Here is a 16,992-nt window from a genome sequence, read left to right on the forward strand (position 1 = left end):
AACATGGAAATGTCTACACCGCTATCTGTGTAAACATGGAAATATCTACACCGCCATCTGTGTAAACATGAAAATATCTACACCGCCATCCCTATAAACATGGAAATATCTACACCGCCATCTGTATGAACATGGAAATATCTACACCGCCATCTCTATAAACGTGGAAATATCTACACCGATATCTGTATGAACTTGGAAATATCTACACTGCTCTCTGTATAAAATTGAAATTATCTACACCACTATCTGTATAAACATGCAAATATCTACACTGCTATCTGTATGAACATGGAAATATCTACACCGCTATCTGTATAAACATGGAAATATCTTCACCTCTATCTGTATAAACAAGGAAATATCTACAACGCTGTCTCTATAAACTTGGAAATAACTACACACCTATCTCTGTAAACATGGAAATATCTAGACCGCCATCTCTATAAACATGGAAATATCTACACCACCATCTGTATAAACATGGAAATATCTATACCGCTATCTGCATAAACATGGAAATATCTACACCGCCATCTCTATGAACATGGAAATACCTACACTGCCATCTGTACGAACATGGAAATATCTATACCGCCATCTGTATGAACATGGAAATATCTACAACGCCATCTGTATTAACAGGGAAATGTCTACACCGCTATTGGTATGAACATGGAAATATCTACACGGCTATCTGTACGAACATGGAAACATCTACACCGCTATCTGTATGAACATGGAAATATCTACACCGCTATCTGTATGAACATGGAAATATCTACACCGCTCTCTCTATGAACATGCAAATATCTACACAGCTATCTGTATATCAATGGAAATATCTACACTGCTATCTCTATAAACATGGAAATAACTACACTGCTATCTGTATAAATATGGAAATATCTACACCGCCATCTCTATGAACATGGAAATATCTACACCGCCATTTGTATGAACATGGAAATATCTACACCGCCACCTGTATGAACATGGAAATATCTACACTGCCATCCGTACAAACTTGGAAATATCTACACCGCCATCTGTATGAACATATGAATATCTTCACCGCCATCTGTATGAACATGGAAATATCTACACCGCTAAATGTATGAACAGGGAAATGTCTACACTGCTATTGGTATGAACATGGAAATATCTACACGGCTATCTGTACGAACATGGAAACATCTACACCGCTATCTGTATGAACATGGAAATATCTACACCGCTATCTGTATGAACATGGAAATATCTACACCGCTATCTGTATGAACATGGAAATATCTACACCGCTATCAGTATGAACATGGAAATATCTACACCGCTATCTGTATGAACATTCAAATATCTACACAGCTATCTGTATATCAATGGAAATATCCACACTGGTATCTCTATAAACATGGAAATAACTACACTGCTATCTGTACAAACATGGAAATACCTACACCGCCATCTCTATGAACATGGAAATATCTACACCACCATTTGTATGAACCTGGAAATATCTACACCGCCATCTCTATGAACATGGAAGTAACTACACCGCCATTTGTATGAACATGGAATTACCTACACCGCCATCTGTATGAACATGGAAATATCTTCACCGCCATCTGTATGAACATGGATATATGTACACCGGCATATGGATGAACATGGAAATATCTACACCGTTATCTGCATGAACATGGAAATATCTACACAGCTATCTGAATATACTTGGAAATATCTACAGAGATTTCTCTATAAATATGGAAATAACTACAGCTCTATCTCTATAAACTTCGAAATATCTACACCGCCATCTGTATGAACATGGAAATATCTACACCGCCATCTGTATAAACATGGACATATCTACACCGCCATCTGTATTAAGATGGAAATATCTACACCGCTATATGTATAAACATGGAAATATCTGTTCAACTATCTGTATAAACATTTAAATATCCGCGCCGCTATCTGTATAAACATGGAAATATCTACACTGCTATCTGCATAAACATGGAAATATCCACACCGCAATCTGCGTAAACATGGAAATGTCTACACCGCTATCTGTGTAAACATGGAAATATCTACACCGCCATCTGTGTAAACATGAAAATATCTACACCGCCATCTCTATAAACATGGAAATATCTACACCGCCATCTGTATGAACATGGAAATATCTACACCGCCATCTCTATAAACGTGGAAATATCTACACCGCTATCTGTATGAACTTGGAAATATCTACACTGCTCTCTGTATAAAATTGAAATTATCTACACCACTATCTCTGTAAACATGCAAATATCTACACTGCTATCTGTATAAACATGGAAATGTCTACACCGCCATCTGTATGAACATATGAATATCTTCCCCGCCATCTGTATGAACATGGAAATATCTACACCGTTATCTGCATGAACATTGATATATCTACACCGCCATCTGTATTAAGATGGAAATATCTACACCGCTCTCTGTATAAACATGGAAATATCAGCCCAACTATCTGTATAAACATGGAAATATCCGCACCGCTATCTGAATAAACATGGAAATATCCGCACCGCTATCTGTATAAACATGGAAATATCTACACTGCTATCTGCATAAACATGGAAATATCCACACCGCTATCTGTGTAAACATGGAAATGTCTACACCGCTATCTATATAAACATGGAAATATCTACACCGCCATTTGTGTAAACATGAAAATATCTACAGAGCCATCCCTATAAACATGGAAATATCTACACCATCCTATGTATGAACATGGAAATATATACACTGCCATCTCTATAAACGTGGAAATATCTACACCGCTATCTGTATCAACTTGGAAATATCTACACTGCTCTCTGTATAAATTTGAAATTATCTACACCACTATCTCTATAAACATGGAAATATCTACACTGCTATCTGTATAAACATGGAAATATCTACACCGCTATCTGTATAAACATGGAAATATCTTCACCGCTATCTGTATAAACATGGAAATATTTACAACGCAGTCTCTATAAACTTGGAAATAACTACACCACCATCTGTGTAAACATGGGAATATCTAGACCGCCATCTCTATAAACTTGGAAATATCTAGAACGCCATCTCTATAAACATGAAAATATCCACACAACCATCTGTATAAACTTGTAAATATCTACACCGCCATCTCTATGAACATGGAAATATCTACACCGCCATCTGTACGAACATGGAAATATCTATACCGCCATCTGTATGAACATGTAAATATCTACACCGCCATCTGTATGAACATGGAAATATCTACACCGCTAAGTGTATGAACATGGAAATATCTACACCGCTCTCTGTATGAACACGGAAATATCTACACCGTTATCTATATGAACATGGAAATATCTACACCGCTATCTGTATGAACATGGAAATATCTACACCGCTATCTGTACGAACATGGAAATATCTACACCGCTATCTGTATGAACATGCAAATATCTACACAGCTATCTGTATATCAATGGAAATATCTACTCAGCTGTCTCCATAAACATGGAAATAACTACACTGCTATCTGTATAAACATGGAAATATCTACACCGCCAAATGTATGAACATGGAAGTATCTACACTGCCAACCATACGAACATGGAAATATCTACACCGCCATCTGTATGAACATGTAAATATCTACACCGCCATCTGCATGAACATGGAAATATCTACACCGCTAACTGTATGAATATGGAAATATCTACACCGCTATCTGTATGAAGATGGAAATATCTACACCGCTATCTATATGAACATGCAAATATCTACACAGCTATCTGTATATCAATGGAAATATCCACACTAGTATGTCTATAAACATGGAAATAACTACACTGCTATCTGTACAAACATGGAAATATCTACACCGCCATCTCTATGAACATGGAAATATCTACACCGCCATTTGTATGAACCTCGAAATATCTACACCGCCATCTCTATGAACATGGAAGTAACTACACCGCCATTTGTATGAACATGGAAATACCTACACCGCCATCTGTATGAACATGGAAATATCTTCACCGCCATCTGTATGAATATGGATATATGTACACCGGCATCTGGATGAACATGGAAATATCTACACCACTATCTGCATGAACATTGAAATATCTACACAGCTATCTGAATATACATGGAAATATCTACACAGATTTGTCTATAAATATGGAAATATCTACAGCGCTATCTCTATAAACTTCGAAATATCTACACCGCCATCTGTATGAACATGGAAATATCTACACCGCCATCTGTACGAACATTGATATATCTACACCGCCATCTGTATTAAGATGGAAACATCTACACCGCTTTCTGTATAAACATGGAAATATCATCCCAAATATCTGTATAAACATGGAAATATCCGCACCGCTATCTGAATAAACATGGAAATATCCGCACCGCTATCTGCATAAACATGGAAATATCTACACTGCTATCTGCATAAACATGGAAATATCCACACCGCTATCTGTGTAAACATGGAAATGTCTACACCGCTATCTATGTAAACATGGAAATATCTACACCGCCATTTGTGTAAACATGAAAATATCTACAGAGCCATCCCTATAAACATGGAAATATCTACACCGTCCTATGTATGAACATGGAAATATCTACACTGCCATCTCTATAAACGTGGAAATATCTACACCGCTATCTGTATCAACTTGGAAATATCTACACTGCTCTCAGTATAAATTTGAAATTATCTACACCACTATCTCTATAAACATGGAAGTATCTACACCGCTATCTGTATGAACATGGAAATATCTTCACCGCCATCTGTATGAACATGTAAATATCTACACCGCCATCTGTGTGAACATGGAAATATCTACACCGCTATCTGTATGAACATGGAAATATCTACACCGCTATCTGTATGAACATGGAAATATCTACACCGCTATCTGTATAAACATGAAAATACCTACACCGCCATCTGTATGAACATGTAAATATCTACACCGCCATCTGTATGAACTTGGAAATATCTACACCGCCATCTGTATGAACATGGAAATACCTACACCGCTAACTGTATGAACATGGAAATATCTACACCGCTATATGTATGAGCATGGAAATATCTACACCACTATCTGTATGAACATGGAAATATCTACACCGCTATCTGTATGAACATGCAAATATCTACACCGCTATCTGTATGAACATGGAAATATCTAGACCGCTATCTGTATGAACATGCAAATATCTACACAGCTATCTGTATATCAATGAAAATATCTACACTGCTATCCCTATAAACATGGAAATAACTACACTGCTATCTGTATAAATATGGAAATATCTACACCGCCATCTCTATGAACATGGAAATATCTACACTGCCATTTGTATGAACATGGAATTATCTACACCGCCATCTCTATGAACATGGAAATACCTACACCGCCATTTGTATGAACATAGAAATATCTACACCACCATGTGTATGAACATGGAAATATCTTCACCGCCATCTGTATGAACATGGATATATGTGCACCGGCATCTGGATGAACATGGAAATATCTACACCGCCATCTGTATGAACATGGAAATATCTACACCGCTATCTGTATGAACATGGAAATATCTACACCGCCATCTGTATCAACATGTAAATATCTTCACCGCCATCTGTATGAACATGCAAATATCTACACCGCCATCTGTACAAACATGGACATATCTACACCGCCATCTGTATTAAGATGGAAATATCTACACCGCTATCTGCATAAACATGGAAATATCCACACCGCTATCTGTGTAAACATGGAAATATCTACACCGCCATTTGTGTAAACATGAAAATATCTACAGAGCCATCCCTATAAACATGGAAATATCTACACCGTCCTATGTATGAACATGGAAATATCTACACTGCCATCTCTATAAACGTGGAAATATCTACACCGCTATCTGTATCAACTTGGAAATATCTACACTGCTCTCTGTATAAATTTGAAATTATCTACACCACTATCTCTATAAACATGGAAATATCTACACAGCTATCTGTATGAACATGGAAATATCTACACCGCCATCTGTATGAACATGTAAATATCTACACCGCCATCTGTATGAACATGGAAATATCTACACCGCTAACAGTATGAACATGGAAATATCTACACCGCTATCTGTATGAACATGGAAATATCTACACAGCTATCTGTATGAACATGGAAATATCTACACCGCTATCTGTATGAACATGCAAATATCTACACCGCTATCTGTATGAACATGGAAATATCTAGACCGCTATCTGTATGAACATGCAAATATCTACACAGCTATCTGTATATCAATGAAAATATCTACACTGCTATCCCTATAAACATGGAAATAACTACACAGCTATCTGCATAAATATGGAAATATCTACACCGCCATCTCTATGAAAATGGAAATATCTACACCGCCATTTGTATGAACATGGAATTATCTACACCGCCATCTCTATGAACATGGAAATATCTATACCGCCATTTGTATGAACATGGAAATATCTACACCACCATCTGTATGAACATGGAAATATCTTCACCGCCATCTGTATGAACATGGATATATGTACACCGGCATCTGGATGAACATGGAAATATCTACACCGCTATCTGCATGAACATGGAAATATCTAGACAGCAATCTGAATATACATGGAAATATCTACACAGATTTCTCTATAAAAATGGAAATAACTACAACGATATCTCTATAAACTTCGAAATATCTACACCGCCATCTGTATGAACATGGAAATATCTACACCGCGATCTGTACGAACATGGACATATCTACACCGCCATCTGTATTAAGATGGAAATATCTACACCGCTATCTGTATAAACATGGAAATATCTGCCCAACTATCTGTATAAACATGGAAATATCCGCACCGCTATCTGTATAATCATGGAAATATCTACACTGCAATCTGCATAAACATGGAAATATCCACACCGCTATCTGAGTAAACATGGAAATGTCTACACCGCTATCTGCATAAACATGGAAATATCTACACTGCTATCTGCATAAACATGGAAATATCCACACCGCTATCTGTGTAAACATGGAAATGTCTACACCGCTATCTATGTAAACATGGAAATATCTACACCGCCATTTGTGTAAACATGAAAATATCTACAGAGCCATCCCTATAAACATGGAAATATCTACACCGTCCTATGTATGAACATGGAAATATCTACACTGCCATCTCTATAAACGTGGAAATATCTACACCGCTATCTGTATCAACTTGGAAATATCTACACTGCTCTCTGTATAAATTTGAAATTATCTACACCACTATCTCTATAAACATGGAAGTATCTACACCGCTATCTGTATGAACATGGAAATATCTTCACCGCCATCTGTATGAACATGTAAATATCTACACCGCCATCTGTGTGAACATGGAAATATCTACACCGCTATCTGTATGAACATGGAAATATCTACACCGCTATCTGTATGAACATGGAAATATCTACACCGCTATCTGTATAAACATGAAAATACCTACACCGCCATCTGTATGAACATGTAAATATCTACACCGCCATCTGTATGAACTTGGAAATATCTACACCGCCATCTGTATGAACATGGAAATACCTACACCGCTAACTGTATGAACATGGAAATATCTACACCGCTATATGTATGAGCATGGAAATATCTACACCACTATCTGTATGAACATGGAAATATCTACACCGCTATCTGTATGAACATGCAAATATCTACACCGCTATCTGTATGAACATGGAAATATCTAGACCGCTATCTGTATGAACATGCAAATATCTACACAGCTATCTGTATATCAATGAAAATATCTACACTGCTATCCCTATAAACATGGAAATAACTACACTGCTATCTGTATAAATATGGAAATATCTACACCGCCATCTCTATGAACATGGAAATATCTACACCGCCATTTGTATGAACATGGAATTATCTACACCGCCATCTCTATGAACATGGAAATACCTACACCGCCATTTGTATGAACATAGAAATATCTACACCACCATGTGTATGAACATGGAAATATCTTCACCGCCATCTGTATGAACATGGATATATGTGCACCGGCATCTGGATGAACATGGAAATATCTACACCGCCATCTGTATGAACATGGAAATATCTACACCGCTATCTGTATGAACATGGAAATATCTACACCGCCATCTGTATCAACATGTAAATATCTTCACCGCCATCTGTATGAACATGGAAATATCTACACCGCTAACTGTATGAACATGGAAATATCTACACCGCTATCTGTATGAACATGGAAATATCTACACCGCTATCTGTATGAACATGGAAATATCTAAACCGCTATCTGTATGAACATGGAAATATCTACACCGCTATCTGTATGAACATGGAAATATCTACACCGCTATCTGTATGAACATGCAAATATCTACACAGCTATCTGTATATCAGTGGAAATATCCACACTGGTATCTCTATAAACATGGAAATAACTACACTGCTATCTGTATAAACATGGAAATATCTACACCGCCATCTCTATGAACATGGAAATATCTACACCGCCATTTTTATGAACCTGGAAATATCTACACCGCCATCTCTATGAACATGGAAATATCTACACCGCCATTTTTATGAACTTGGAAATTCCTACACCGCCATCTGTAGGAATATGGAAATGTCTTCACCGCCATCTGTATGAACATGGATATATGTACACCGGCATCTGGATAAACATGGAAATATCTACACCGTAATCTGCATGAACATGGAAATATCTACACAGCTATCTGAATATACATGGAAATATCTACACAGATTTCTCTATAAATATGGAAATAACTACATCGCTATCTCTATAATCTTCGAAATATCTACACCGCCATCTGTATGAACATGCAAATATCTACACCGCCATCTGTACAAACATGGACATATCTACACCGCCATCTGTATTAAGATGGAAATATCTACACCGCTATCTGCATAAACATGGAAATATCCACACCGCTATCTGTGTAAACATGGAAATATCTACACCGCCATTTGTGTAAACATGAAAATATCTACAGAGCCATCCCTATAAACATGGAAATATCTACACCGTCCTATGTATGAACATGGAAATATCTACACTGCCATCTCTATAAACGTGGAAATATCTACACCGCTATCTGAATCAACTTGGAAATATCTACACTGCTCTCTGTCTAAATTTGAAATTATCTACACCACTATCTCTATAAACATGGAAATATCTACACAGCTATCTGTATGAACATGGAAATATCTACACCGCCATCTGTATGAACATGTAAATATCTACACCGCCATCTGTATGAACATGGAAATATCTACACCGCTAACAGTATGAACATGGAAATATCTACACCGCTATCTGTATGAACATGGAAATATCTACACAGCTATCTGTATGAACATGGAAATATCTACACCGCTATCTGTATGAACATGGAAATATCTACACCGCTATCTGTATGAACATGGAAATATCTAGACCGCTATCTGTATGAACATGCAAATATCTACACAGCTATCTGTATATCAATGAAAATATCTACACTGCTATCCCTATAAACATGGAAATAACTACACAGCTATCTGCATAAATATGGAAATATCTACACCGCCATCTCTATGAAAATGGAAATATCTACACCGCCATTTGTATGAACATGGAATTATCTACACCGCCATCTCTATGAACATGGAAATATCTATACCGCCATTTGTATGAACATGGAAATATCTACACCACCATCTGTATGAACATGGAAATATCTTCACCGCCATCTGTATGAACATGGATATATGTACACCGGCATCTGGATGAACATGGAAATATCTACACCGCTATCTGCATGAACATGGAAATATCTAGACAGCAATCTGAATATACATGGAAATATCTACACAGATTTCTCTATAAAAATGGAAATAACTACAACGATATCTCTATAAACTTCGAAATATCTACACCGCCATCTGTATGAACATGGAAATATCTACACCGCGATCTGTACAAACATGGAAATATCTACACCGCCATCTCTATGAACATGGAAATATCTACACCGCCATTTGTATGAACCTGGAAATATCTACACCGCCATCTCTATGAACATGGAAGTAACTACACCGCCATTTGTATGAACATGGAAATACCTACACCGCCATCTGTATGAACATGGAAATATCTTCACCGCCATCTGTATGAATATGGATATATGTACACCGGCATCTGGATGAACATGGAAATATCTACACCACTATCTGCATGAACATTGAAATATCTGCACAGCTATCTGAATATACATGGAAATATCTACACAGATTTCTCTATAAATATGGAAATATCTACATCGCTATCTCTATAAACTTCGAAATATCTACACCGCCATCTGTATGAACATGGAAATATCTACACCGCCATCTGTACGAACATTGATATATCTACACCGCCATCTGTATTAAGATGGAAACATCTACACCGCTTTCTGTATAAACATGGAAATATCAGCCCAAATATCTGTATAAACATGGAAATATCCGCACCGCTATCTGAATAAACATGGAAATATCCGCACCGCTATCTGCATAAACATGGAAATATCTACACTGCTATCTGCATAAACATGGAAATATCCACACCGCTATCTGTGTAAACATGGAAATGTCTACACCGCTATCTATGTAAACATGGAAATATCTAAACCGCCATTTGTGTAAACATGAAAATATCTACAGAGCCATCCCTATAAACATGGAAATATCTACACCGTCCTATGTATGAACATGGAAATATCTACACTGCCATCTCTATAAACGTGGAAATATCTACACCGCTATCTGTATCAACTTGGAAATATCTACACTGCTCTCTGTATAAATTTGAAATTATCTACACCACTATCTCTATAAACATGGAAGTATTTACACCGCTATCTGTATGAACATGGAAATATCTTCACCGCCATCTGTATGAACATGTAAATATCTACACCGCCATCTGTGTGAACATGGAAATATCTACACCGCTATCTGTATGAACATGGAAATATCTACACCGCTATCTGTATGAACATGGAAATATCTACACCGCTATCTGTATAAACATGAAAATACCTACACCGCCATCTGTATGAACATGTAAATATCTACACCGCCATCTGTATGTACTTGGAAATATCTACACCGCCATCTGTATGAACATGGAAATACCTACACCGCTAACTGTATGAACATGGAAATATCTACACCGCTATATGTATGAGCATGGAAATATCTACACCACTATCTGTATGAACATGGAAATATCTACACCGCTATCTGTATGAACATGCAAATATCTACACCGCTATCTGTATGAACATGGAAATATCTAGACCGCTATCTGTATGAACATGCAAATATCTACACAGCTATCTGTATATCAATGAAAATATCTACACTGCTATCCCTATAAACATGGAAATAACTACACTGCTATCTGTATAAATATGGAAATATCTACACCGCCATCTCTATGAACATGGAAATATCTACACCGCCATTTGTATGAACATGGAATTATCTACACCGCCATCTCTATGAACATGGAAATACCTACACCGCCATTTGTATGAACATAGAAATATCTACACCACCATGTGTATGAACATGGAAATATCTTCACCGCCATCTGTATGAACATGGATATATGTGCACCGGCATCTGGATGAACATGGAAATATCTACACCGCCATCTGTATGAACATGGAAATATCTACACCGCTATCTGTATGAACATGGAAATATCTACACCGCCATCTGTATCAACATGTAAATATCTTCACGGCCATCTGTATGAACATGGAAATATCTACACCGCTATCTGTATGAACATGGAAATATCTACACCGCTATCTGTATGAACATGGAAATATCTACACCGCTATCTGTATGAACATGGAAATATCTACACCGCTATCTGTATGAACATGGAAATATCTACACCGCTATCTGTATGAACATGCAAATATCTACACAGCTATCTGTATATCAATGGAAATATCCACACTGGTATCTCTATAAACATGGAAATAACTACACTGCTATCTGTATAAACATGGAAATATCTACACCGCCATCTCTATGAACATGGAAATATCTACACCGCCATTTTTATGAACCTGGAAATATCTACACCGCCATCTCTATGAACATGGAAATATCTACACCGCCATTTTTATGAACTTGGAAATTCCTACACCGCCATCTGTAGGAATATGGAAATGTCTTCACCGCCATCTGTATGAACATGGATATATGTACACTGGCATCTGGATAAACATGGAAATATCTACACCGTAATCTGCATGAACATGGAAATATCTACACTGCTATCTGTATGAACATGGAAATATCTTCACCGCTATCTGTATGAACATGGAAATACCTACACCGCCATCTGTATGAACATGGAAATATCTTCACCGCCATCTGTATGAACATGGATATATGTACACCGGCATCTGGATAAACATGGAAATATCTACACCGTAATCTGCATGAACATGGAAATATCTACACAGCTATCTGAATATACATGGAAATATCTACACAGATTTCTCTATAAATATGGAAATAACTACATCGCTATCTCTATAATCTTCGAAATATCTACACCGCCATCTGTATGAACATGCAAATATCTACACCGCCATCTGTACAAACATGGACATATCTACACCGCCATCTGTATTAAGATGGAAATATCTACACCGCTATCTGCATAAACATGGAAATATCCACACCGCTATCTGTGTAAACATGGAAATATCTACACCGCCATTTGTGTAAACATGAAAATATCTACAGAGCCATCCCTATAAACATGGAAATATCTACACCGTCCTATGTATGAACATGGAAATATCTACACTGCCATCTCTATAAACGTGGAAATATCTACACCGCTATCTGTATCAACTTGGAAATATCTACACTGCTCTCTGTATAAATTTGAAATTATCTACACCACTATCTCTATAAACATGGAAATATCTACACAGCTATCTGTATGAACATGGAAATATCTACACCGCCATCTGTATGAACATGTAAATATCTACACCGCCATCTGTATGAACATGGAAATATCTACACCGCTAACAGTATGAACATGGAAATATCTACACCGCTATCTGTATGAACATGGAAATATCTACACAGCTATCTGTATGAACATGGAAATATCTACACCGCTATCTGTATGAACATGCAAATATCTACACCGCTATCTGTATGAACATGGAAATATCTAGACCGCTATCTGTATGAACATGCAAATATCTACACAGCTATCTGTATATCAATGAAAATATCTACACTGCTATCCCTATAAACATGGAAATAACTACACAGCTATCTGCATAAATATGGAAATATCTACACCGCCATCTCTATGAAAATGGAAATATCTACACCGCCATTTGTATGAACATGGAATTATCTACACCGCCATCTCTATGAACATGGAAATATCTATACCGCCATTTGTATGAACATGGAAATATCTACACCACCATCTGTATGAACATGGAAATATCTTCACCGCCATCTGTATGAACATGGATATATGTACACCGGCATCTGGATGAACATGGAAATATCTACACCGCTATCTGCATGAACATGGAAATATCTAGACAGCAATCTGAATATACATGGAAATATCTACACAGATTTCTCTATAAAAATGGAAATAACTACAACGATATCTCTATAAACTTCGAAATATCTACACCGCCATCTGTATGAACATGGAAATATCTACACCGCGATCTGTACGAACATGGACATATCTACACCGCCATCTGTATTAAGATGGAAATATCTACACCGCTATCTGTATAAACATGGAAATATCTGCCCAACTATCTGTATAAACATGGAAATATCCGCACCGCTATCTGTATAATCATGGAAATATCTACACTGCAATCTGCATAAACATGGAAATATCCACACCGCTATCTGAGTAAACATGGAAATGTCTACACCGCTATCTGCATAAACATGGAAATATCTACACTGCTATCTGCATAAACATGGAAATATCCACACCGCTATCTGTGTAAACATGGAAATGTCTACACCGCTATCTATGTAAACATGGAAATATCTACACCGCCATTTGTGTAAACATGAAAATATCTACAGAGCCATCCCTATAAACATGGAAATATCTACACCGTCCTATGTATGAACATGGAAATATCTACACTGCCACCTCTATAAACGTGGAAATATCTACACCGCTATCTGTATCAACTTGGAAATATCTACACTGCTCTCTGTATAAATTTGAAATTATCTACACCACTATCTCTATAAACATGGAAGTATCTACACCGCTATCTGTATGAACATGGAAATATCTTCACCGCCATCTGTATGAACATGTAAATATCTACACCGCCATCTGTGTGAACATGGAAATATCTACACCGCTATCTGTATGAACATGGAAATATCTACACCGCTATCTGTATGAACATGGAAATATCTACACCGCTATCTGTATAAACATGAAAATACCTACACCGCCATCTGTATGAACATGTAAATATCTACACCGCCATCTGTATGAACTTGGAAATATCTACACCGCCATCTGTATGAACATGGAAATACCTACACCGCTAACTGTATGAACATGGAAATATCTACACCGCTATATGTATGAGCATGGAAATATCTACACCACTATCTGTATGAACATGGAAATATCTACACCGCTATCTGTATGAACATGCAAATATCTACACCGCTATCTGTATGAACATGGAAATATCTAGACCGCTATCTGTATGAACATGCAAATATCTACACAGCTATCTGTATATCAATGAAAATATCTACACTGCTATCCCTATAAACATGGAAATAACTACACTGCTATCTGTATAAATATGGAAATATCTACACCGCCATCTCTATGAACATGGAAATATCTACACCGCCATTTGTATGAACATGGAATTATCTACACCGCCATCTCTATGAACATGGAAATACCTACACCGCCATTTGTATGAACATAGAAATATCTACACCACCATGTGTATGAACATGGAAATATCTTCACCGCCATCTGTATGAACATGGATATATGTGCACCGGCATCTGGATGAACATGGAAATATCTACACCGCCATCTGTATGAACATGGAAATATCTACACCGCTATCTGTATGAACATGGAAATATCTACACCGCCATCTGTATCAACATGTAAATATCTTCACCGCCATCTGTATGAACATGGAAATATCTACACCGCTAACTGTATGAACATGGAAATATCTACACCGCTATCTGTATGAACATGGAAATATCTACACCGCTATCTGTATGAACATGGAAATATCTACACCGCTATCTGTATGAACATGGAAATATCTACACCGCTATCTGTATGAACATGGAAATATCTACACCGCTATCTGTATGAACATGCAAATATCTACACAGCTATCTGTATATCAATGGAAATATCCACACTGGTATCTCTATAAACATGGAAATAACTACACTGCTATCTGTATAAACATGGAAATATCTACACCGCCATCTCTATGAACATGGAAATATCTACACCGCCATTTTTATGAACCTGGAAATATCTACACCGCCATCTCTATGAACATGGAAATATCTACACCGCCATTTTTATGAACTTGGAAATTCCTACACCGCCATCTGTAGGAATATGGAAATGTCTTCACCGCCATCTGTATGAACATGGATATATGTACACCGGCATCTGGATAAACATGGAAATATCTACACCGTAATCTGCATGAACATGGAAATATCTACACAGCTATCTGAATATACATGGAAATATCTACACAGATTTCTCTATAAATATGGAAATAACTACATCGCTATCTCTATAATCTTCGAAATATCTACACCGCCATCTGTATGAACATGCAAATATCTACACCGCCATCTGTACAAACATGGACATATCTACACCGCCATCTGTATTAAGATGGAAATATCTACACCGCTATCTGCATAAACATGGAAATATCCACACCGCTATCTGTGTAAACATGGAAATATCTACACCGCCATTTGTGTAAACATGAAAATATCTACAGAGCCATCCCTATAAACATGGAAATATCTACACCGTCCTATGTATGAACATGGAAATATCTACACTGCCATCTCTATAAACGTGGAAATATCTACACCGCTATCTGAATCAACTTGGAAATATCTACACTGCTCTCTGTCTAAATTTGAAATTATCTACACCACTATCTCTATAAACATGGAAATATCTACACAGCTATCTGTATGAACATGGAAATATCTACACCGCCATCTGTATGAACATGTAAATATCTACACCGCCATCTGTATGAACATGGAAATATCTACACCGCTAACAGTATGAACATGGAAATATCTACACCGCTATCTGTATGAACATGGAAATATCTACACAGCTATCTGTATGAACATGGAAATATCTACACCGCTATCTGTATGAACATGGAAATATCTACACCGCTATCTGTATGAACATGGAAATATCTAGACCGCTATCTGTATGAACATGCAAATATCTACACAGCTATCTGTATATCAATGAAAATATCTACACTGCTATCCCTATAAACATGGAAATAACTACACAGCTATCTGCATAAATATGGAAATATCTACACCGCCATCTCTATGAAAATGGAAATATCTACACCGCCATTTGTATGAACATGGAATTATCTACACCGCCATCTCTATGAACATGGAAATATCTATACCGCCATTTGTATG

Source organism: Gorilla gorilla, chromosome 7 (genome assembly GCF_029281585.2).
Source record: "Gorilla gorilla gorilla isolate KB3781 chromosome 7, NHGRI_mGorGor1-v2.1_pri, whole genome shotgun sequence".
Taxonomy (NCBI): domain Eukaryota; kingdom Metazoa; phylum Chordata; class Mammalia; order Primates; family Hominidae; genus Gorilla; species Gorilla gorilla.